Source organism: Ischnura elegans, chromosome X (assembly GCF_921293095.1).
Source record: "Ischnura elegans chromosome X, ioIscEleg1.1, whole genome shotgun sequence".
Classification (NCBI taxonomy): Eukaryota; Metazoa; Arthropoda; class Insecta; order Odonata; family Coenagrionidae; genus Ischnura; species Ischnura elegans.
In genome coordinates this window covers 40007107-40031771 of record NC_060259.1, presented here as the reverse complement: position 1 = coordinate 40031771, position 24665 = coordinate 40007107, and the positions used below count along the sequence as shown (strand labels likewise).

Genomic DNA, 24665 nt, shown 5'->3' with positions numbered 1-24665 from the left:
GAATGATCCAAGCGACTAGGCAGGCATTCAGCTGACACAAGGGAATGGGGGAGAAGAGGGTAAGCGGAGGGCAACGCTTTGAAGGGCAAAAAGGTGCAGTGGCAAGAGATAGAAACGGAGATGGCGCCATTCTAAGGATTCGGATGTGGTTGGGGCCAGTTGAAGGGAGGTTTCCATGACTACGGAACTAACACTTGGGTATACATTGCAGAGGGGAGGAATGAGGTATCCATCTCACGCAGGAAATACTAAGAAATCCAATGTGTCGGTCAGAAGAATTCACTGTCATTGCTTTGCCCAACACAATAAAAATTTAAGTTCTAGTCACATTAATTAAGCTTTGAATGATTACACAGCAATTTCCGGTAAATCGGGCAACCGTATATTAGGAACAGACACTTGCTTGCGGCGAATCTCCTAATAGAACCCAATTGAGGAATTATCTTCCATTTTCGCCGGTTAATTAAGACAAAACGCCCTTTCAACGCAACGGGCTACGCATCAATGGTTTGCCAATGGCTTAGCGGTGGTATTTGCCGAATAGTTACCTGAACGCATTAAACTGATTACACACTAGAAATCGATTTTGTACCCTCTCCGTTCAAATTAACCTCTTCCATCATCTCCGCCGCTGACATTGTGAACACACGCAACCATACGCGTTTAAGATTGAGAACAATATGTATACTTTATGATCTACACTCAGAATAACAGAGAATATTTTCGTTTTTTTTTTCAAAATTATTATGTAGCTAGTTGATAGCCGACCAAAAATGCATAAATATCCTCGAGTATTTTTAGCATGCAATGTCCATGAATATTCACGAAATGCTTCCCATTTATGAGAGTCACTTAGTAATTTGCTCCCGATTCGTCCCAACTGACCGCAACGTACTGCAAGTAACTTAAACGCAAATAATGAATCTTAATGCAAACCGTCAGGACGCTAACAACAGAGAAAGATTTGAATGAATTTTGGCGAATAGCAAGAGGGAAGATATGATTTAATGAGGGTGGCAAGGTTATCGGGGAGTTGAGCAAGGGGCTGGAGAATGGCGAAGGGGGGGTAAAGTGAGGCAATGAGCGCAATCGTTGCAGGCCGAGTGCAGCTCCCAGATACCATACATCTCAAATTGATGATCTAAGATCGACATGGTATGACCATTCCAATTCTTGAAACACAACTATTTGCAATTTTCATCTTTTTTGAAACAATTTGAAGACGGCCAGTATCGATACGCTGTATAACATTCAAGTCTGAGACGTGACTAATTACATTGTATCGAAAGAACTCGTCATAAAATTCTTTTGTAAAAGTGGACAGAGGCTGATCGTTCCGTTGCAAAGCAATCAACGAGTCTACTCGTAAACCGGCAGTTGATGACAACACTGAAACTGGGTAATTCCACGTTAATGCCGATGCAACAAAAAGTTTATCGTTATGCTAAATCCCACCTCCTAATACTATCCTATTACTTCCTAGCCATCTAATTTTCAAAGCCATCCTTCCTATTTTGTTCACGTTAAAAATTACGAGGGGTGTCTTTATTTAAAATGAATTAACTTAGCATAGATCTCGCCACCCCAAGATGAAATCTATGTACGCTGCTGCTTTAGAGTAAGTTATAACTTTAATGGAAATACAACTTTTACCGACGTAAAAAAAAGTGGCTGCTACCGCAAAACAATGCAATCGTCGGTCTTCTCTGCCACGGAAAGGGCAGTGCCTTAGAGTCACGTGACCTCGGGGCTTCCCATCGTTACTGTACGCGCGATAGCCTAAAATCGCTCTCTCCTATCCTTACCACGGACGAATATTATGTTTGATACTTCTCCCTTCCTTCTTCATCTCTGAATTCTGAAAATGACCTTTAAGGGGAAGCGGAGGGGCATCGAACGCGGTGCCCTTAATAGAGGATGCCAGAGGAGGCTTGAGCGCCACCCTCGACGTGCTGCTAAAGTGAAGGCCCTGGGTAGAGTGGGTGATTGGATAATATGAGATCATCTCCATTGGCGGACATTGAGAATTCAAAGAGCCCACGGACGTGTAGTCCCATTTACGAATGCCTCGATGACCGCGCGCGCGGATCCCACTCAATAAGGAGTAATGGGACTGATGAAGACGATCATCGATGGAGCGGTAGATGGGAAAAGCGGCAGAAGGCCTCGCACTAGTTCCAATGAACGTGTGATGAAGGATGTTTAACGCCAGAGATACGCGTAGAACGTGCATTACTCAGACCAGTCATACTTTGTCCTTTTGTGTTGCGTTCTAAAAGTTGCGTTGCCATCTTGAAATTTTTAGGATACATATAACAAAAACTATATCAGCATTTTTCTGCATCTCAAATCAAAAATTACACATAAGAAAGGCTGAATTTAAGTTTCAAATTTGAGATTCAGACAAGCGTCGAAAAGGATCTATACCAACAACTTAAATTTTTAAGGTGATAGCTAAAGTCTTTAGCGAGGAATACCAAAGTCACCAAAAAGGACCGATGAATTGCAAGGAATACTTTATTTTAATATGAATATGATGAGATGATATTAAGGGCGTTGCGTCAAAACAGTCTCAGGGCAATGAAAGTATTTCATTACTTATATTTTTTATGAATTCCCTACCCCCGTGAAAACAGTACATTTATGGCCCTTTACATCAGGGGATTTAATATTTAGCAATATTGGATCACACGCCCACGCCTTGAACAGGAGTTGAAGAGGAGAGATCAAGAGGAGACTCCAACCAAAACCAATACATTGATAAGGCGGAGACTAACCCACCCCCACCGAGTCCTACTATGATGACGAGACGATGATGATGAATTCGAAAACAACTGTTTCAGATCCCTGGGAAGAATATTTTCCTCTTTCTAGAATGAAGTTCCCAAAAGGATGATTGATCGTCCATTGCTAATTGCTGTATCTTGCGTGGTCTTAAGAGGACACCACATCGCTTGACCATTCCATTTTTGTGACATGTTACAAGCTTAAAACGTAAGGAATCGTGTTGAAATTTTCAGGGTATAACTAATCAACATTTGAGCTATTCTCAAATTTAAAAACTAAGCCTTCATTTATTCCCAAACGTAAAAAAATTAAACGGTCATTCAAGCATCACCTAAGTACTCCTTGGGGAGGGAGAGGAGAGAAGACTTTTTACTTACTTTCAGGGACCAGCAAATCATAATTCTTGCTTACACGAGGGGAAGAGGTCAATAATACGCTTGCATAATACTTAAACGCTCCCTTTCACTCGAGATACGGTCAAATGTTGACAAGATTCCACTCTATAGACCCTGAAATTTTGAAAAAGAAAAGGTACGTTTTAAACAAATCAATCGTCGCGAAAAAGACAAATTCGACCTGCTGAGTGTGATTCATGCGTCCTCTATTAGCTGCTTTCGCAGTCGTTGGCTCATTAACAATAAATAAGTATAAAACAATCTGCTGATAGGTGAGCTGAGTGGAAACAGCGCCATAATAACATCAAGGGTGTTGACCCACGTTCATGACGAGGAATAACATTGTGGGAGTGCCTGCCCACGCAGGAAAGGGAACACATTTCTTTCTTCTTGGATAGGCAGCGGGCAAAAAGAAGCGAGAACGAAGGTGGTACGGAAGAAAGCGAGAGCAGTTAGCTCGGCGAAGCGAGTCACTGCGAAGGTGACGGCGCATGGCAATCGCTGGTTTTCAAACCCAACAAATGCGCAAAAGAATGTAAGGAAATAAATTCTTTCGACAAGCATTAAGATTAAGTTATCAGGAAACCCCAGGACAGGCGTGGAGCGGGACCATAGTCAAAATACAAAAATCAAAGTATATCCACAGAATACCCGGGAGGCCGCCTTTATAGGCGTGTGGTGGGTGGTGTTAGGACACCAGGACGAGAATAGTAAAATAAAATTAGGGGGAATTGCATGACACTTGAATTCCTGAGTTCGACCTTGAAATCATTTAATTCACTAATTGTTTGGGGCAAAACGTGTCTCTAAAACTATCCGTTCGACAAAACCTCTCTCTTCTTTTATCGTTTCCATCTGACCAGGGAATAAAGTGCAGTTTCAGGATGATAGTCTTCATGTCGCTCATCAAGATATCAGTTCTAACTCGCTTAAGTAATTCGTTAAATCAGTTAAACGAAATTGAATTACACCTCTACCGAAAAAAGACTTTTTTGTACTTTATTTTATTTCCCATCAATACTGAAGTAGGGTCATGTCAAACACGACACCACAATGTTACTCATTACCCCAGCCTGTCCTAATTCCTACTCGTATTAGCCCATTCACCTCATTAGCACAATATACCTTATTCCATCTATGAGACATGTCCTCCTCCTCCTCTTGCCCGCTCCTCTCACCTTCTCCCCTCTAGCTAAATTTTCAGCATCTCCCAGCATTTCTCTTCTTTGTCACGAGGAAGCTCTCTCTCGCATTCTTATTCTTTCAAGTCGAATGAGGTATTTTGTGCCTCTGCTGTTTCAGGGTTGGGTACGGGTTGGTGTGGTGGCTAGTGTGTTGGCTTCCCACATTATGGTACCGGGTTCTAATCCCGGCGGAGATGTTTCAGAGACTGCCCGATCCCTGCTTGAGTCCTTTGTGGGAGAGGGAGGGGCACTTCAAGTGCAGTACTCCGTCCGTCGGATGGGACGTAAACTCGTTGTCCCCTTGGCGCCTTTAGTTAACAATAGGCTGATGCCGACGCCAAGTTTCTCTCCACCCATCTTTCCCTACCCATCCTCATGACGCAAATGACTTCAGCCGTTAGTCGCCTCCTTTAAATACCATACCATATCTTAATGAGGGTAAATTGTACGCATAGGGTATGGGTTACAAAATATATTAGTATTTCTGATTTTTCAGAGTTTTTGCTAGCCGGAAGATGCATAAATATATATTTTTTTCGTTTAAAGTGACACATAATGCCAAGTTATGTTACTAATTGACCTGTCCGACACGGCTAACCATGGAAAAAATAAATGTTTCCCCATTCTTTTCTTAGCGCAGGCTCCAGCCACACCAAATAATTCCTCTTTATTCCTTTCAAACGTGTCTTCTCCTGACCCACCATTCACGGAAATTCTTCTTTTCATCTCTATCTCAACTTCTCCTTCCCTTCCATATCCACATCTCGACCGCCAGCAGTCTATTCCCATTCAACTTCCTCATTGCCCGCTTCTCAGAGCGTAAATCGCTTCGCTTCATGCACGATTCTAAGTTAAAGAATTTTACTGACTCATAGAACATAGATCGTATTCATGAAGTCATACACTTTACATGAGAATTCCATGCATACAGACTGAGAGGAGCTCAACGCTCTTCTAGAGCATGAAAGAAGATGGTCAGTGTCCTAGGTGTGAAACCTATCGCTTGCCAGTGTACTTTACACCCAGGATGAAATTAGCCATCCATCAGAACAATAAAGTGTGAGAGTTATGTTTTCAAATACATGTATAAGTGAGGGTAGCGGTCGCAGCTTGGTGGAAATCCTTTATCATTGGAGAAGAGAGATTTGGTGCTTTCCCGGCGAATAGACAGCGTGAAGAGTACTCAGGATCGTCACGACTCAGGAACTATATTACTGCCGACGCTTCGATGTCCAACTCGGCAGTAATGCAGTTCTTGACCCGGTTCGATCCCGAGAATTCTTCACATTTTATCGTAGGAATTCAAGGTATAAAAACTTTGCTTTTTTCTCATGGATTCATTTTGTCTGATCACGGTTTCGTTACAGCTCACCTTGAAAATGTTACGCTGTAGTTTAGGGTAGTAAGTTTAACGGAGTATATTTTTTTAAAGTCAATTTTGTACCTATTCTAGCATTGATTAAAAGTTTAGCAAACTAAGACAAGTATCGAAATAAAATCATGTATAATAATTAGGACTTACTATTGCTATTTCAGAAATATAAAGAGAGGACTTCTTATTTCTTGATCGCCAATTTATGAGATAAAATTGGAGGTGCAGTGTGCATACTTCCCCAAACTGAATCTTTTCCTCATTCGTGAGTAAAATCATTTTTAGACGTATAGCAATGGCTATTTTGCCACCTAGCGTTAATGCATTATCGCATCCATTCATGTAATAATTTGTTTTAAGGCTGTTTAACACGGGGCACGTAATTGTGCAAGTTAGAAGAGCAATAACGTCCGTAATGGCCTGGAATTGCACACGACATTAGAACAGGGGCTATTATGCCATCTCAAATCCACGATTTTCGCATTTGTTCTAGTAATTCACCGCTTTACACGACTCAATTTTGACTGCGCCTTCGTACACACGTCAGATTTTGCAAGTAGGTGCCCCGTGTAAACCGGCCCTTACATGATCAATTTTGAAGTGAACACTGCATTAGGTTGCGTAACTGCGCGCCTCGCGTGAAACGTGCATGAGAATGGCACCCGTCAGTGCAACCGCCCCCGAGGCACAAACCGCACGCTGCATGCGAGGGTGCAGGGCGAACGCATCACACGAGACAGGCCGCCACTTGCAACTACATTCCGAGGGAGAGGGAGCACACTGCGACAAACTACGCCCTCTGCGGAACAAAAAACGCCTGAAGGCCGCAGCAATAAAACAATCGGAAGAGTTCTTATCGACGAGTCGTCGGCGTGCACCGGCGAACACGCTTGGCATTCTTCCCGTCAGCCCAATCCGCCCGCGGCACCCGACCAAACCTACGTGGGAGTAATGCTGAGAGTGGCACCCGAAGGGAACGGAGAGACTCGTGGACCTCTCCATTCACCAGCAGAATCCCCCAACCAGTACTTCCGGCCGTTTTCAAAAATCTTTTCGCGGTTAATTCCTCCACATTCTATTTGCAAGCTGAAATTTTGCGAGCTATAAAAATTATATTTCTTAGCGGTCTTAAAATTAGTCAAGAATTCTACATCATTTACTAGCCACGCATTCTCTTCACTTCAACGCCAAAACTAGTCATTCGGTCTGTTTAATATTCCTCAAGTATTGTTAAAGCTGTGGGTTGATCAATTTTTCCATTTAAATACCTAGTTTGTTCCAGGTTTGTGAATTGTCATTTAATAATAATTGACAAGCTGGTTCATCAACTAAGAGACTTACAGCATTAAAAAAGAAGAATACCAGCAAAAAGGTGCTTCGGATATCATAAAGTATAGATTGAATTTAAAATACATTCATTATTTTGAAAAAAACAGCAACAATTTAATCATACGCGGTAAAAATAAAACTTAAGACTCGTTGCCGAACTACTTTCCGAGTTATTGAATGAATACCGCAGCAGAAGTCAAATCACCTTAGTTGAATGAAAATAGCCGAATGTCCGGATCGAATAGCTAGAAATATTGTAAACTTAGACATAAACGATTGACTTATACATTTTATGTGTGTCCTCACTTCGCTCTATCGCCTAAATGGATGGCCTCTATGATTGATTAACCTTAATAAAATAACAAATTCGAAAAGAACCCATTTAGAATCAAGCAATCTCGAACCTACCTTGCTACAATGTCATTTTATCCCATTATTTCCTTGGTTAATCGGGTTTAAATGCATGATCTTTCCTTCGACATTTATATTTTATCTTCCTACACATACACTGTAATTTTTTTCACTCATTATTTGCAGGTATAGCTGAACTTCAATTTCTCCTGGATAAACCCTATTTAAAACAAACCTTACGTGGAATGAATTAATTCAAGTGATTATTTTTTTGTTTTCTCTGTAAGTTTATCTTTGCTAGTCTTCTGTTGCATGGAGCAATGCATGATTGGAGGGACCTGCATTCATGTGCACATATTGTATAATATTCGATAATATTTAGTAATGTGGTATCGCATGTTTCTTGTTGGAGAATATTTTTTATCATTCCTCGCCAACCACCCGAGAGGATGGTTGCAGGTATTTATGTACATCTCAAAGTAATCATACATTTGGCCGCTCAACAATCCAAAGCTGAGGACAAGGCAGAAATCAAATAATTCGCATTGATGCGGAGTGACGAGGCGATAGACATGGTGGGCGAGGAGAGGAAGCTTCAAGATGAGATACGGAGGAGACAAAGGGTTTGAATGAAGCGAAAACTGAGAGGGAAGGGGATTTTAAATATAAAGTTAGAGGGAAGAATGATTGGTTAGAGAGAGAGGAAAAGGAATGGGATTTATATTTTGAAAGTTATGGAATATCACTTGCCGTGTATTGAAGAGGATAGTCTTAAGAAAATTTCGAAAATGATGACTTCAAACATAGTTAACCAGCAGAGTAGTTAACAGATAATAATAATGGTTATCACTTCACATGATACATCACCTCGAAGGTTGATTAATAGAGGTGAGGATAGAGCTCACCTCAGCCAAAGCCACCGCAGCTTTATTTCACGCACCCGGCGTAGGAGAGCTAGCTCCTTTCCATGGGTCATCTCGCTCTGCAAGGATATTATTTAGGTGCTGAAATGCTTCACTAAGTTTTGAACCCAGGGCCGTTCGATAAAGATAACCAGCTATGCTACAGCGTTCCCCGAGATAATCATGAAACCAGAAAAAAATTTAAATCCTCAAAAATCTCAAATAAAAGCCTGCTGCTCCTTCTATCAATGCGAAGTTGTAAATTTAATGAGATGAAAGTGATCACTGGTGATCAAGAAACGCTATCTTAACGCTAACATTCATACAACGATAACGATGCGATTCTCCAACTATCGCCCTTCCCATTCTCCCCGGGATTATCATGGAACCAGACAAAAATCAAAAATCCTTAAAATATTAAATAATAGCCTGATGCTTCTACTACCAATGCGAAGTTTTAAACCTAACGAGAAGAACATTTTCACTAGTGATCAAGAAACTCAACGCTGAAATTCATGCGACGATAACGATGAAATTCGACAACGAGCGGCCTTCCCAGTCAGGAGGCGGATGGGTGGTGTTCGATTCCACGTTCTTGGACTCTCATTCTTGGCTGCGAGAGCAGAACCAATCATCACTCGCGACTATCCTCCCCCCCCCCCCGAGGCTGCCGCTTCCAACGGCTTGCCGACAAAACGCCGCCAGACCCATCCTCCGCTTTTCCCACCGTATCAATTCATATTATTGTGCAGATGCACCGATCGCGGCGATATAACATCTCTTATTCTCCAATCCTTTCGCTTGCTTCTAATCCCATAATTCCCTCCTTCTCGAGCCCATAGGAGCAAAATGCAGAGAACACCACCTCCCCCCTGCCGAAGAGCCATCATCATACCTCAGTGGCGGCGGAAACTTATACGTCCGCGAGTGCAACCTTCACAGCGGGTCAATAGACCGATAATTTGTCGAAGCCTAGCACTTGATGAGTACTTCGTCTAATGGACCCGTTTAGGAGGAGGGGAGGAGAGAAAACGATGATGGGAGCCTTGCTCAACAGACGACGCCACTCTAGCAGCAAACTAGGAAACTTCAGGGAATTAACCCCTTCCACTTCAATTTATTTTCAGAATATCGTGCTCATATCCTCCATTTATTTATTCTGTGTTTCTTTTAAATGGAATGGTAGGTAATGAAATGATATTTTGTAGTTTGTAATCAACGTAGAACAGTGAAATAAAAAGTGATTACTATTTCTTATTTAAAAGTACTTACCTAGTTGAATAAATCGAGAAAACAGCATCTGCTACTCATATAAAATAACTTTATTACTTCCCATGCATCATATTTAATGAAATATGTGTTCCTTATGTACATTATAGATGTTTTAGCATTGTTAAACTTTCAAAATATTCACATTATCATTCCCCCAAACAGTGCTAAAATTATGAAAATCTGATGACGAGCTAGACTCGTCATTGCGCGATCAGGCATCGGAAATACATGACGAGCTAGACTTGTCATTTCAGTGCAAGGGGTAAATAATAATGATGATAGCCGAATACGAAAAATGTGAAAACCAAGGACTGGTAACGCCCGAATCACTGTAAAATCGATGTGAATTGCGTATTTTGTTTTGTATTTTGCTTGCACGCTATTCGCTAAGGCACGTGTCCTAGTGACATAATTGTCATATTGAATATTCTTCATTGTAACGGTGGTCTACAAAGGATAAATATGTTTGGATTTGTATTATTTTCCTTTTTTCCATGCATTGCTTTATTTTCAATTGTTAAGAGTAAACTACTTTCTCACGGGCCACGCGAAAATAAATGAATTATTATCATTATTAAAAATATCAAAACCTATCAATAGAAATAAAAAGGATATGAACAATAAAGTGGTTCGTAAAGCAGACATACTGATATCATTTCAAGGCATAGTACCCGAAAAAAATCCAAAAAATTCTTAAAATAACGCACTTCTGTCCAAAGCTATACATAACCCTACAAAAAGCAATATCTATTTCCTTTCTATATAATATTTTTTTTTTTTGTTCCAATTTTTTCATCTATTTTACCAACAATTAATATTACAACTGCACTTAAAAATATATATTGGAAAAATCTGATATTTTTTTTTATTTACAAACTCTGCTTTATTGCCAAGGATTTAACATATTAATAAATAATGTGTTATAATGATAATAACAGCAGTAGTTTCAAAACAATTGCTTTAACCAATATAACAAAAAAAAAGATTTTTATAACATTAGCAGCAATATATCCTCACGGTCCTGCTAAGCCAATCAAGGCTTGTCAGCAGGTGCCGGCTGGAGGGTGTAAACATAAAATTATCCATAAAAGTACATATTGAGTGCGTTCACAGATAAAGAAAAGACAAAAAGAAACAGAACCATGTATGTGGAATTAACACTCAATTAAAATACAACAAAATATTTTCATTTGCAACAAGCAAAAATATCTCTCATTTAAGTAGTACAATTTCCATCACAAAAAAATGCCTTCACCCACAAGAAAAAGCATCCACTGCATATAAAATCTTAGTCCAGAAAGATTAATGTCAAGCTTGTGCTAAGATATTCATTAGGCTTCTTTTTTTAATTCACTCAAATGATTTAGGCATTTAAGGCATTCAGGTAAAATCATTAAAAATCATTGGTATTTTTTACCTTTGATTTGTTTTTACTATACTACCAATCCAAACAAGAGAAAACATCACCATATATGTGGAATTAACACTCAGTTAATATACAACATAATATTTTCCTTTACAATATAACCTGAGAGTTTCTAAGTTTAGAACAATTATGAAGAGTTAATATTGATTTTCAACCCTAATCTTTTCATTTAACTGCTTCAAGACGGGAGAAAACAAGAGATTCTAAAGACGACATAATGGTAATAGAATCGATATATAAAAATTACATAAGTTACATACATTAATTCATGAAAAATACTCAAATAATAAAAAATGAGAGATTGTATGAATAGATTTAAATGGAAGCTATTTATCTCATCTTTAACGTATGTATGCGAGTGTTTATAACTTCAGCAGCAGGGAGAGAGAGACGATGCAAGAAGTTAGGTGCTCAGGGTTTGTTCAACGGAGAGGAGGAATGCATGAAATCGGCCAGTATTGAAAACATTTAACTAGCCATAACGCCGATTCTATAATGCAAAGAGGAATAAGAATGAACTGGACACTTTCCAAATTCATTCTATCAACACGTAATTATTATTCTTTTTAGAGAGTCTAAAATTTAAGGAGAACAAACTTTTCACTCGAAATAAAATCAACGCTGCAATGCAAGCAATGCAATGGGCCAACCAGCGCTCTTCCCTGAGCAGAAAGGGCATGTGGGAACGGTGAGGGATCAAGTGAATTTGCGGATTTTCTCAATCAATCGTTTTAATTTATTGTTTGACCATTATTTCCTCCCGGTAAAAAATTAACAGCGATTAGTACTGCACAGGGGTCATTTTTGAAACTTTTTCCAAGATGTAAAAACAAAACATGCAAATTTCACTAATGAACTTTATCTATCACAAGCCCCGGGGATCAATGCTCAGTAACATCTTCGGCTGGACGAAGGATGGATATTTGCACCATCATAGCATCGAAACCAGGGTCGTGTGATAACTTAAATTCATACGTGAAATTTGCAAGTTTTGTTTTAATTTCACCTTTGCTAGATATAAATTGTGCATGGCTAAAATTATAATTAATTACTAAACGTTAACAGTTTTTTGCTTTCTTCATTAGTGTGCACGATTTATGAGAGCCAAATGGACAGACCGAGTGAGCAATGATACTCCTACGAAGACTGGGAGAGGACAGAAGCCTTATGAAAACCTGAAGAGGAATCCACATAATCGGCTATACATTGAGGCCAGGCGAACCGGATGGAAACAATAGTTGAGGGTCAAGTGGATGGCAGGAACAGAAAAGGAAGACTTCGGAAAAAATAAACGAAACAGGCAATGAAGGATAAGAGAGAGAATAAATATCTGTAAGTGAAAAGATAAGCTCACGGGAAAAAACTGAGAGGAGAGCATGTGAGATTTATTTGCAATGGTTTTGAGATGGGTCAATAAGAACCGAACTGCCAAAACCAACTCTTCACTGAAATTAAACGGTTCGAAAATGAACCGTTCTCTTAGTTCTCTAAAACTCCCTGTTCACTGTTCATGTCAGCACTGTACAAATGCGGCGTATTCGGTCCAACAGGTATGCTCACTAAGAGGTATTTTGAACTGCAGCGTACTCCAGCAAGTCGTTGTGGTCACAACAGGATGGCGGTACGATACAGCTGAAGGGTCATCGAAGTGCATCATAGATGACTGAGCCCCTTCCCTTCCTTCTCTTTGATTCCCCTCCGTCCAAGAATACGAACAGTTTAGCCGCTGAGCAGTTAGAACGCGTTAATATTGTGAACGGGTGTTCAAATTATTCCTTTAAGCCGTTCGTTTCCGCATGGCGTTCATTTTGCGGAGGCTGTTCGTTTCCTCTGGTCGTTTATTTGGGGTCTCGCGTTCATTTTGATTTCGTGTTCATTTGAATGTTTGCGTTCGATGAACAGGATGTGATGGTTCAGGTTCGCGGTCAATTTACGGGTCGGTTATCTGCTCGTAATTTTTGCTTATGTTCCAAGTTAATTTAATCATTAGGTTAAAACTTTATTTTGGTTAGTTATATTAATGGAAAAAATCAACTTAAGCAAACGGAAAAGTGAAACAGAAACCTTTAAATTAGGTTATATCCACTATTTATTTTGTCATTACATTATTCGCGATGATATTAACTTTTAACTGAGTTAATCTACATTTTACTCTGCGCTGCTTCATGAGTTCTGAACTGATGATTGTGGGAAACTTAAATTTGGCTCCAATTTTCCTCCAATCACTTGCTTGTATGGTAATTTTACATCGAAGGGGAAGGACTTCGTACTCTTCCGGAGAAAGTCTACGGCGGCATATACCCATCATTTTTGAAGAAATTAAAAAAATATGTCATCTACGGCAATTTTATTTGATGACATTAGGTTTTTCACGTCGCTACATTTTATGCATTACATCGCTACCACTTACCTTAATTGCACATAAATGCATCTCAAAGCGAATTCTTCCTTTGTTTTCCATGATCAAAGCTTAAATCTGTTACAGAATTCCATGGCTGTAACATATTTTACTATTTTTTACATTCTATCAAAAGTACTAATTTGGAAATGAAACCTATTAATTCTCACCGCCTAACGCGTGCTATTATTGCGTGCTAATCGCAGCGTTAGAGTGGATAGATACCGGAAACAGGCTGTAACGAAGAGAAAAATTTTTATATCTTACCGAGGAGTCTAAAAGAGAGATTCACAAATTAAGTTTATACTCAAAATATTTATAAAGAACAGTTAGCTGTGTATAAAATCTAAATTGCTCATAAAAATAGCATTTAAAAACTTTTCTGTTTCTAAGTACGCGAATAACATCAGACGCTGAGTGGATAAATATTAATTATGGCTTATTGTACAAGTGGGCAGCAGATATTTTCCTGTACACGGATAACCATGCAAAGACCAAGGATAAAATTTGCTTGAAATTTGCATGAAATAACACGCTGTACAAACCATATGATACCGCACTTAAGTTTCATGTACTCTAAACGCACAATAAGCAGTATTTTCTACCCGACTGTTCGCCAGAAAATATATTTTGAAATGTTCTTTTTACTGAGCAGGATCAAAGTGAACTATTCATCAAAATGAACAGTTTAACCCACCTCTACAATTATTCCACATTTTCACTTCACTATTCGACAGTTTCCAGGTGGTCCCTAGAGTAGACAATCTTACAAAAAGTAATTGTAATTGCAACTTAAATTTTAGTCATTATTTTTTAATAACGGTAATTTGTACTCGTGATTGATTACTTTTTACGAAGTGACTGTGGATTTTGAAATAGTAACTTGAACTTTGTTTTTCCACAGATTTTTTAATTAAATCACGACCATGGTTTTCACGGTTAATGTCAACTTTTGGTGACGACGTCAACAGTCGAAACGTTGGTTGTGTTTCGCTAAAATAGTCTGTGCAAAAACTAAGTTTAAGTTATTTCAAAAATTTCAGCAAATTCCACGAAGTATGGCCGGAAACCACCAATTTTATGAAATAACTGTAATTGAGCCCAGTTACTTTTTCTCATTACTTTTACCAACACTGCTAATATTATAATACTCGAGGGCAGAATCCGAAAATCGCTCCCTCCCGTGCTTGCTCGGAGGGCACACGGACGCCCAAGCGTCCTCGAGTGGCCACGCCAAAGAGCCGGCCAGCGGCAGTGCGAACTTGGGCCGCCGCATTGGGCTGTCTCGGGGGCAGAGGGACGGGTTCAAGGCGAAGCGGCGTTGCCAGGTCGCGGGCGGATGCGGCGTCGGCACCTTCCGTGAACATCTCCCAGCGACACCTTCTGGCGGAGCGGAGGGGAGGAATGGGCCGCCGATGGGCTCATCATCAGTGCAAACGCAGCCCAGTCGGCGAGAACGGCAATCACAATAGGATGGAGACTGACGCCGGTTAGAGCCGATACTTAACGAAGAGGACCACAAATTAACGGCCGATGGAAGGAGAGCTTGACGTTAATACTCTTTTCAAGGCTTCGTGCGGAGGTCGCTTACCTCATAAAATTTCTTCGCTCGCCGGGATTTGAACGCGGAGCTCCAGGCACGGTAAGCCAGCCACCGCGATAATGCAGCCTCACACCACCATCTCTTGGCGTTGGATAGGCCGGTTGCGACCAACCGTAGAAGCGACCGTTGGCAAGAGCCAAGGTTGGCATGAAACACCATCCCCGGTTAGACGCACAAAGAGCGCAACTTACGTTCATTCTTTGAATCCTTTATTTAAAAATAGCGATAAATGAACCCGAAGTATTTCAGTACATTTGGGTAACTGACGTAGTGGAGTTCATAGAAAATTTTGCGCGGTGCCAGGTTACATAAATCGATATTGCTTTTAATGATCGCAAAAATAAGTAGAGGTTACCCGATTATTACCAGCAATAAAATTAAAGAGTCAACATTTTCAAAAATGAATATCAAATAATGGGAATAGTTTTATTAAAGCCGAAATGTACTTTTTGTTCTCAGAATGATGCTATACGATAGTATTTCATCGATAATATTTCAGTACACTTATAAGCGCCGGATTAAAAATCAATCGCAGTGCCAAGATCATATATTTTCTGACGATACTTGTGGGAAATGTCACATATACATGAAGGAAGATAAGAAGGATATGGAACATAAGAAACCTTTCGTCTGCAAAAGACAGGGAGGAAGTAGGGGGTATAATTTCTAGAAGATCAAGAGCTTGAGATACCCGATGATGCCGTGACAACATTACGAGGATAAAGGCGATGCAGATGATTCATACGTATTTCTATAGACACGTCATATGGTTTGTGGTTACCCCTATTTAGTAAATCTAACATCATGGAAGATTTTGAGATTCAAGAGTCTCTCAACAACTAAGCAACACTAAATTATAAAAAAATGTTTCACAGAAAATTTTATTTTATTTTATTTATCATAATTTAATATTTGGGAAGCCTTTGCTACCTAGGGAAGGAGAATGTCAGCATTTGAATATACGACGAGATCTTCTCTGATAAGCAAAAGCAACGGAGTACCATCGGAAAACACACAACCGCGAAAAATCCTGAGTTGATGCCGCGCTTTTTGTAAATCATGCAAAACTTTCTTCTTGAGAGAGCATTTCATGATACGCGCCATAAACAAGCAACTGAAAGGTCGCCATCGGAATACCCACTAACGCTGATGATTTGAGGAACTAAGATATGAATCGATACAATAAAATAAAGAATGGACGAAAAACTGTATATAATTCAAAAATGTATGCCGATGAAATATATGGAAATACTAAGTCATTTTGGCTCATCTATTGTTAGTGAGCCACTAAAAATGGTATCAACTAATGCAACCAATATCCGAAGAAAACTTTACAGTGAATCTTAACAACTGATAACATCGCCTGAAAGCATAATTAAATGGGCTGTGGTTTCCTGACAATTTCCTGACTGTACATCAATTTTCCCCACGCTATGCTGAAAAACGAAATCACAAATGCAATGCACGCGCTTGGTCTTAATAACCTGACACCAGATGCACTGTCATGTCCTGCTCGTGAACGGCGGCACTTACATTTATGATTGGTGCGTCGTCTCCGGGGATGTGGAAAATGGTGGAGGGGGAGGAAGGCAGGTAAGAGGATAGGAATGAAGGAAATGGGGGCATGACGAAGAGAGACATTCTAAAGAGTCTCCTACCCACGGTTCGACCGAGAAATGCAGCCATGAGGGCACATCGCTCCAACTCGACGACGATTTTCGCGATGGCTTATTAGCTCAGCACAAAAGTCGTCATATTGAAATAAAACACATGCAATTTTCCACGATTATAAACTTTTACTCCCGACCTAGGGCTCGATATTACTGAATCATCTTCAAGGCACAAAATAGTAAGTAGTAGCATGGTACAAAATGGCAAGTGGTAGGAACTATTATGTACCTTGTAGATGATACAACATCAAAACCTAGGTCGGGAGTAAAAGTTTATAATCGTGGAAAATCGCATGTGTTTTCTTTCAATATGGGGGAAAATTCCACTCCATCACCCTTAGTTATTCTGATTTCAAACGCAATCACATTGAAATTTTCAAAGAATATAGGTCACCGTAATTTCTGTATAAAACTGGTACTTTCATGTGAAGTGTGATGAAACGTCCCATCATAATTAGAAGATCCTTAAAGGCAATTTTACACGAGGCACGTTCTGGCACAATCTGACGTGTGTACGAAGGTGCAGTCAAAATTGCGCCGTGTAAAGCGGTGAATTGTAAGAAACACATGCGAGAATGCGTGAAAGTGAGAGGCAAAATAGTCCCTGTTCTATTTTCGTTCATGCATTCCCGCATTTACACGCCATTTTAGAAATTAATGCAGTTCTTACCTGCGCAATTCCGTGCCCCGTGTAAACGGCCTTAACAGGGTCGACTTGAAAACTTCGACACGACGCCTGTCAATGCTGCTAAAGTTTTGCTAAGAGAGTACACACTCTTTTCTTCAGTCCATCTACACCAGTTGTATTGGAGGGCGCTTGTTGTGGAAGGATGCACTTGGATTAGGGTGGGGGAAATTAGAGAGGGGTCCGGGTGGTGACGGCTCCATCCTTGCGGCAGATTCCTTAACAATGATGCAACAACATGAAAACGCGTCGTTGAATTCATGAATTCTTTAAGTGAAACATGCGGAGGACATTTTGTTTTGCCTGTAACTAAAATTTGAAAATTCTACCGCAGTAAAAAAAATAGACTTAACATTTGAGATCTAGGAAAATGTGGACAAGGATTAGCTCTGTGTACCCTAAAAATTTCAAGATGAGAGAGTAAGTTTTAAAAGAGTGGTATGTTGCGAAAAAAGAAGTCATATGACCTGACGAGCGGGAGTGATGCGTCCTCTTAAAGAAAACTCAATCCTCCCGCTCGATCGGCCTTGCTGAGTAACGTAGAACGCGCTTTCACTGAAGCGAGTAAAACTAACCATCTTGAAACTTTCAGGTTAAATAAATTTCACACCCGTCACTATTTTCCTGCATATAAAATTTATAAATTTTACGCCAGTATTTTCCCATTTGGATTTTTTATTTTTGGGATACAGGCAATTATCAAAGAAGGTCTACTCTACTAAACTATAAATTGAAAAATGATAACGTACGTTTAAAATGAAAAAGAAAAATGCCCGAAAGAAGAACATTAACGAAAAAGAAAACAATCGACTATTTGAGATGGAGAGAGAGGCCTTCAAATATCTTCATAAGTGTTTCAAAGCACGCTCTTCTCATGGTACTTAATGGAGTATCAACCAAAAACTCGCCTTTCTCATTCCATATTTTTTGGAGACGTCAAATCCGCCAATTTCTACAAGCTCTTACGATGGGACTTATCTGTAAGAAGGAAAAAAATCGCTTATTGTAGCTAGAATAAAAATTTTAATGTCGAAAAAAACTTCCATGAAGATTTAAGTATACCGGGACGATACCGGGACGACCGGTGATAACTATTACGGAGTCACCCGCAATCCCGGTCAAGGCGAATGATTTTTCCTCTGTGGATTTTTCGCACAATTTTTCCATGAAGAGCTTAACGACATAAATATCGTATTAATAATAAAGCTAAGGCATCGCATAATATTTTAGTGAAAGTTAATATATGTTTGTGGATTTGTTGAAGAGTTCACTGAAGTAATTCAATGATGTATCGCAGTTTGATTCTATATGCAATGAAATAATCTAATTGAATAATTCAGACCAATGTTCCGGGAAAAAGACCATTACGGTTCAATTTCGTAAATTGCACCATTATAACTTGAGAGACCCAATTTTAACTTAACAAATTGATTCAAATGATTTTACAAATTACGACAATTGGTTTCCTGTGACGCTCAGTATTTTCCTAAAATCTCGTGTACAGCTGCGAATAGCACATTTTCTGTCAAGTCAACTCTGGCATATTTCCTTAAGGCCAGTAATATATGAAATAATAAATGATGGTAACTATTGTTAGTAATTTGAAGATAAATTTGAAATAAAACACTGTTTTCATATTTATGTTGTTTCATATCACTGTTATGGAGTTGCGTGCCGGACTTCCATATGAATAACTACTCCTCTTTTGATGATTTTTTTGCATTACTGAATTTAAGAATACAATAAGAAATAGAAGAAAATACACAGGCAATGAAACTTTTTCCGGCCTTTATAACTAGTCTAAAATCACAACTCACATTTGCCATATCTAGGAGTTGGCAGTAAGTCTTCATATTTCGCTCTCGTCCCTGATGCAATTATGAATGAGAACAAACGCAGAGGCTTACAAATAGCCATATGGGCTGCAGCCAAGCCAACACAATATCCTAGGACTCGCTCGCAATCCATGGGAGTACAGTAATTGAGCAGTCTCACCTTTGAAAATTCAGGAATATGACTTAGTTAAGCGCTGTTTACTCATATCCACCGCGCCGCCAGATATGTTGAAACTAAATTGACAAAGGCGCGATATGAGATTTCGAGGGCAGAAAAACGAGCAATTTTATTCAAAAATTTTGTCGGGTCGATGGGACGGGAGCGGGGAATTATGGGAGGGGGATGGAAGGGTGGGGGTGGGGTCAGGAGTCTGTGGCGGTTGAAAGCGACATTCGGAGCGAGCCCAAAGGCCCTCCGCCACAAGCTTAAAAGTAAGCATATCCTTCTCCTAAGCGGTCTTTTTTGGCCGCAGATAACGAGCTTAAAACTAATCCTATCATCTTGACATTTTCACTGTATATATTACAGACCGTTGGTAACGTTTGCCCGTACTACAAATGCGTTAATTGTACGTTTTACCTTTTATTTTCTCATATGCCATTTTTAATATTTGAGATACAGGACCAATGTTGAAAAAAGATTGTGTACTCTATTGAGCGAACATTCCTAGATGATAGGCTAAGTTACTTGTGAGTAATTCGTCACCTAAAAGACCAGTCGAGCTGGAGGTATGCGTGCTCCTGAGGACGCAGACCCGCGACTTCGCGACTCAAAACGAACATTTTTTACATAAGTTATTTTAATTTTTTTTGATAAAGTAGACGGTATTCATCGAGTATAAAAAGAAAAATAAGGGTACAGGGATTGTGGGTCATTCGATCTTTATAGTTTCCAGCTATTTCAGTCAAACGCAGCTCCATTATGATCCTGCAAAAAATATGCATCTTCAAATGCAATTTTCATAAAATATATAGCTTAGAAGGCCGATTTTGGTTTAAATAAGTAAGTTCTGAACGTCTATATTTTATAATTAGTCGATATAGTACATTTAAATTGATTAAGAATGTTGAGGAATGGTCATAAAAATTAAATCGTTTCTCGAACGCTGGGAAGATAAAAATTGATACCATGGCCATCCTCTATATCGTTTCCCCCCCTAACTGTGCGTAGAAAGTAAAGTTTTCTTGAGACAATCCCGGTCAAGACGAATGATTTTTCCACTTAGGAATTTTCGCACATTTTGAAGTGGACATGCAAATCAGCCACAAAAATTTGGACTGATACTGGTTCTCCAGATATTTCTATAGAAGCGCCCTCGAGAGCTTGAAAACGACGAAAAATCCTTTTTTCATAAAAAAAACCATTTTCGGGACTGCAGCGATTGTCATATGGTTAGTTTTTATAAAAATTTCTATCGTACATCATACACACATTGCACCTAACGAACTAGTTACAACACTATTATAAGGGTTTGAAGGAAAAAACAAAGCTAGGAGACTGTAATGGGATACACAACAAACAGAATGACAATTAATGTATTGTAATATTCTAACATATGTAAGCGCGTTAGATGGCTTTTTAAAGCGAACTAATGACTTTTTCAAAGGAAGAGACGCCGAGAAATCATACCGACATAAAAAGGCCGGAGGGAATAAAATAACTAACGCGTTCAAGTAAACTGTCACTGAAAAAACTAACTGCTAGGTAAACTCAGTCAAGCCATGTACATTGAGAGATGCCAATTTGTCGCAACACTTACCGTGGTTCTAATGCCGAGACCGCCTAATTGCCTTGACTGAGTTTTTCACCTCGAGAGTGCACCAGAAGCGGTTATGGAGACGATGGCCTTACCTAAAAATAGAAGAAGCCTCATGAGATGCCAAGGTTTACATTCTATAATTATTGATATGCTGCAAAGAAAAGTTGACGATACGTTTGCTTGGGCAATACAACTATAAGGAAGGACTATGCAGCATCCGAGGAGGCTACAAGGTGAAAAGAGATAGATAGAATTCCCATATATTTTTAATGCATGGATTTATTAAGTTCCACCGATTGTGATCTTCTGCACCACAGTTCTTGACAATTGTGTTTACAAAGCCACGATTTTACAAAAGAACTTTTGGCGATAATACATTCATGCAAAAAAAAATTAAAAACACAAGCCGATTATAAATTTAATTTGTCTAAGTGATTAACGATAAATATAGCAAAACTATCACGATAAAAGTAAAACGTAATAAGTTCAGCAATAGTGGATATCTCATTGCTCTCTATACTGAGTAATTAAAGGATCAATACCGCAAATGTAGTCCACCAAATGGAAATTGAATTAAAACAGTGCCACATAATTACGCGTGGAATAACGAATTTCTTAATAATGGAATCACGTGCGTTGATTTGTGGACTAATTATGCATCTTAAGAACGAAGATTGCACATGAGGCACGAGTATTTTTAAAACAACATTTTCCTACGAAAAGGTAGTACTTTTTGATCACGCATTGCTCGTTTAATCAAAAGGTAAATGCTTGAACATTTTAAGGTGTACAATGCCTATAGAAAATCCTTCCCAAATTCGACTGTACCTCAAATAAGAAAATTTCACCTCATTATTTTCTAAAACCTAAACAATTAGAGACACAGGCAATGTTGACAAATCTCAACTCCACATACGTTGACTATTTCAAGATGATGACGCAAGTTAAAACTGTCCTAAAATATTCGTCGGGAAAAATGATAGATAATGCTAGTAGATAGGGGTTTTGCTTTGAAAAATGTTACGCCGATCAAACCAAAACAATTCAATGGGATCAAGAAACGAACTGGCAATGAAAATACCCGTTATGGAACCTTGGGCGGAAGATTGAAAGCTTTGAGAAGGAAGAAACCACTTCAAAGGGCTCACTTAAAACTAATGAATCGGCAGATAGCGAAAAAATCAAGTTCACCGGAGAGAAGGATATTTTTATTCCAGGATTATGCCTTCTATGACGAAAAAAATAGGTAACTAATAGAAGCCTAGGGATAACACAGGTGCTCTCTAAAAATTGAAAGTGACCTCATTCAATAAAAAGAAATGCAACTGTAGAGAGAGCTCTTTTTTACGTGTGTTTTGATCAACGTGGTTCTTATAGTTATGTGAGTGGCCACATAAAGACGCAGTTCGTAAGAATTTTTAGTCGTTTCGTTAAAAGCATTTGTAATAAGTCATTCGAATTTTCATTTTACGACATCAGTTGTTCACCATTTACCCGTAAGTAATGCACTAACTGCAACATGGTACCAGCAAGAAGTTGCCTTTAAATTAATGATATTTGAGGTTTCTTACTTCAATTGTATGATAACCATTGATTCTTAATAGATAAATTTCATGAAGCATATAAATTACTTATGATCCATGCTCTCCTTTATAATCGATAGAAATGCCACGTAATGAATTAATTTTATTTTACTCAGACTCATATCATTCGTCGAGTGGTTAAAAAATTCACGACATCAGTTGTTCACCATTTACCCGTAAGTAATGCACTAACTGCAACATGGTACCAGTGAGAAGTTTCCTTTAAATTAATGATAATTAAGGTTTCTTACTTCAATTGTATGATAACCATTGATTCTTAATAGATAAATTTCATGAAGCATATAAATTACTTATGCTCCATGGTCTCCTTTATAATCGATAGAAAAGCCACGTAATGAATTAATTTTATTTTACTCAGACTCATATCATTCGTCGAGTGGTTAAAGAATTCACAAATTATTATTATCTCGATTTATTCAGAGAAATCACTAGTCAATCCATCATTACAACAGCGTCACCTTTCCACAAAAAATATTTTATTGCATCGTCAGATTTATTGAACCGCATACATATATTTCATTGGGATTTCCATTTTACTGCATTAGTTGTCTGTCATAAACCCAGCAGAAACCAGTGAAAAGTATTTTTTTAAATTCCCTCAATTAGATGATAATTAAGGTGTCTGACAAATTTTACTTACTTACATACGACCAGAAGATAATAAGAAACATCGAAACTGGTACATATTAATTAAACCCTTTTTTTGGAAAATTCCCGGTCTGATTTATTAATAAGTAAGACTTTCACCACATTAAACCTGAAAACAAGCTCTGTATTGAAGAAATCTATTACTGAAAATGAAAACAACATATTGCATAGGCAATGTCTTAAAAATAACAAAATATGAACGAAATAAAATACATGGAATATGAAAACACATGAACGGTAAATTTAATTCGAGCCTCGGCTCAAGTTTGAGTCAACTTGGTTTCCACACAAACTGCAAACGAAAGCACGAAAGACTCATTCACGAATGCCTTTCAATTGACTCAGAAGTGCTTCCTTCCCTGTGGGCGCATTGGAGCTCCGAGGCCTCAAGGAGGAAAAGGACTCGGATGGCCATCGCTGGAGAGCATAATTTCATCGCAGTCATCCAGTCACGTGCAATTTTTAAAAGAGCTTCAAAGAACCAAGGTTCGACGGCAGGTACATTTTTTCGATTGGTCTGGACCCAGAATTGATACTGGTATATTTCTATCTATTTAGCCCTTAATTTCCTTCACCTTCACCTCTTAACTAGATTTAATAGGAAGGTTTTAGAAAAATTTAAGACACATATTGAAATATTCGTACTTTGGGAGAATGAAAAATTAAAAACTCTGATTACTTTACTATTTCTCGTATTTCATAACAGGGTAAGGCAGAATAAGAACATTCTTTTCCCTAAATTATTTCTTTCTTGAATTCGGTTTATCTGGGACATAGATCTCTTGCATAATTCTTCAATTGACTATCAGGAGTAATATTAAACTTATATATTATCCATAATTTAACATACGTATGCCACAGATATTCGAGAAGCTTGCTACTTGTCTTTAAAGGTGGAGTCCAAATCAAAAAAGGTAGGATCACATGGGAAATTCCAGATTTACCATAAGGCATTTCTTCCACTCAAGATTAATATTATGAGCATAGTAATCAGACCACGAAATATTTATAAGCACTTATAATCAATTGAAAAATAAGCAATCCCCATAGATTTTAAAAGGTTACCGGCAAATAGTCATATATATTTTGAGATTATGTGAGTAAAAACAATTGCATGAATAAAACTCAAAACTTCGAATTTTTTAAATTGAAATAATAAGTAGAAATAAAGCAAATGGAACTATTTTTATGCGATTTCCGCCATTACCAGAGAGGGTAAGAAAGTATTTTATAGTTATATTTCAATTTAGTTTTATATTCCCCTGACTGTACCGTTCGCCGCGTGGTTCAAACTTACACAAATTCTTAGTCTCCTCATTTTGTCCTCAACTCCTTAAATCAGTGTATAATTGCAATGTCACGTCGCATCATAAATGAAAAATTTATTGACAAAAAAGCACTTATCACAAAGCGGCTCTAATCACTTATTAATTGTAGAAAATAA

General features: G+C 38.6%; 1 protein-coding gene across 13 annotated transcripts in view; it reads right to left on the bottom strand.

The window, feature by feature from the left end:
* Positions 1-24665, bottom strand: part of LOC124171771 (catenin delta-2-like) — a 229484-nt gene that overhangs the window by 147232 nt on the left and 57587 nt on the right. For 12 of the 13 annotated variants that reach the window (XM_046551086.1, XM_046551089.1, XM_046551093.1 and 9 more), the window contains exon 2: positions 20970-21061. The exons of the other annotated variant lie outside the window; for it this stretch is intronic. The gene's annotated coding sequence lies outside the window, so the exon portion shown is untranslated. The remainder of the gene's footprint in view (positions 1-20969; positions 21062-24665) is intronic. 13 annotated transcript variants of the gene reach the window in all.